Consider the following 2,505-nt stretch of genomic DNA (forward strand, 5'->3'; position numbering starts at 1 on the left):
GAGAGAAAGAGAGGGGGATGGGGAGAGAGAAAGAGAGAGAGGAAGATCGAGCGAGCGAACGAAGCGGAGGGGAGGGTGGGTCGGATGGTTTACATTTTCCAGATTGAAATGTTAACCCAGTAGAAAGGTGGTCAGCGTGCGTGTGCATTACGGCCGATAACCCGATAACGCCGAGCTGCGTCGGTGTATGCATCACGCCCTTACATCCAGCATCCCCGTTCTAGTCCGCAATGAAGCAATCACCGTCGATAAGCATTGTACAGGTCCGGCACAATGGACAAGACTTTCCAGCCACCCTGCCTCCCCTGCCCTCCTTTATCCGAGCTACCATATCTCTGCTTCCCTAGCCTATGAAATCCCGGCATAATCTTCTCTGATCGAATAGCTGTCCGAATTAAACAGAAGCGGTCTTTTAATTTCTTTTTCATCGTTCGGCTTCAAAGTCACTTTCTAATTTTGATGTATCGAAACGCGACACATTATTATTGTTTAAAAAAATGATACACGGAAAAGACGGTTTTAAAATATCTAAAAATATTTAAAATATCTAAAATATCTAAAAATTTAACTAGATACAAATTCAAAAATAATTTTGTTAAACTATCAATATAATCATTTAATGTTCATTTCCACCAACGTAGATTAACTTTAATCTCGGTTCAACTTACTCTGCGTCTTTTTCTAATCTTTAGAACTAGAAAAAAACAAAGAATAAATTGAATCGAGATTAAAGTTAATCTACATTGGTGAAAATGGAGGGCATTAGACGCTTAAACTGATTGAGAGAATGTCAAAATTTTTTGCAGCATGGCTCATCATGCTTGAATGTCTTACATGATTCAACACAAAATATTCTCAAATCTATATTTAGCCAAATTTTTAAATACTTCAATAAAAAAATCGCTCTTTCTGTATATAAGATATGATACTATTTCTAGCTTCATTTGACAAAAGTAAACATAAATATTAATTAGCATGAATTTTTTTTTAACAATCATAATATTCTTTTACGCTGAAAGTATCGAATAGAAACACGATTATATATGAAAAGTATTGAAGATGCACATCTTTTTATGATCGCTTCATCTGACGCGCTATATAAGTAGTGGCCTATTTGCAAGCCCCTCATGTAGTTAAGATTAAAAAATCAATTGTGAATAAAATCGTCAAGAGTGCAATGCGAAATTTAATTGCACTGGCACACTAGAATATGCACGGAACCGCGATCGAAAGTGTTTCTCGACCAGACAAGTTGGTGGGAGGAAAAAAAAAGGTGATGAAAGTCCAAATAAAGTAGACAAAGGCGCGATGAAAAACGACGGTAATTTTTCTCGATACCGATACCCGCGTTCGGTTTTTCACTGTGGCTTGCGCACAACTAATTACCCGTATGCCACGTGTTATTATAAATAGCCAATCGTTACCGGCACAGCCGCATTCACGATTCGCCCATAATGGCGTGTTATCGGATAAATAAAACAGATAGCCGGGAGAGAGGGTGCGCCTCGATTATACGTCGGCATCCCCTGCAAACGCAGCTATACTCGCGGCTCGCAATTTCTCGTTATTATTTTAGCACATTCAGACGCGATAGATACACATTGCGATAGATACACAAATTGCGGCGCGTACATGCTCGCGTACATTATCTCCTACATAAGACATTGTATATCACGGGGACGCTTGTCTAAATTTCCCTCCAATTCTTTAGAAATTCGCTAATAAGGAAAAAAAAAGATTATCGGAAGAAATATATATATCAACGACGATAATGAATATATCTCGGGCTTTACTATTAGATTTCTATTTTTATGTTGACTAAAGAGAATAGAGCAAAATGAATTTATCATATTTTTATTTATTTTATTTGTTTTTCTTTTCTTTTTTACGAAAAAGAATACTGAATACTGAACGATCTTCTTGTTGATATTGGTGGCAAAATGCGCACACGGGGTAGTAGTTTTCGCCACACGCGGTATTCAAGCTAAATACATTAGAAAGCTCATTTAAATACGACACAATGGCGAAGCCGGGCGCCGTGTCGTCCGGATAAATTCGTTGGCTGAAGTAATACTGTCCATCGCGTTTCCTGACGCGTCATCCTCGGCGGGACGGGCATCGCGCGAATCGATATCGCCACATCGGGGGAACTTGGTCATTATTCGAGATCGCGGGACAACTGGCACCCGATTTTAATTACTTTAACGACATTTATTCATTTCCGAACGACGATGAGCGCGACCGGTATTTCGGCGGTTGCGCGCAAACCCGATGTCAATACTTTCCCGTGGCAAACGCCGCGGAAGACAATCGCGTTGACACCCCGTGATGGATGTCCCGCCTGCTCAAAATACCCCCTCAGTTTTCCCGCCAATAAAGCCCATTGTAAATGCGAACTATTCGAAATATTAGATCGGCACAGCGATTACGGCCCGTTCAGTCATCGCCGTTGACGCATCGTAATCCTTTCCCACCTCTCTCTTTTCTTTTCTCTCTCTCTCTCTC

The sequence above is a fragment of the Atta cephalotes genome, assembly GCF_000143395.1.
Source record: "Atta cephalotes unplaced genomic scaffold scaffold00022, whole genome shotgun sequence".
Taxonomy (NCBI): Eukaryota; Metazoa; Arthropoda; class Insecta; order Hymenoptera; family Formicidae; genus Atta; species Atta cephalotes.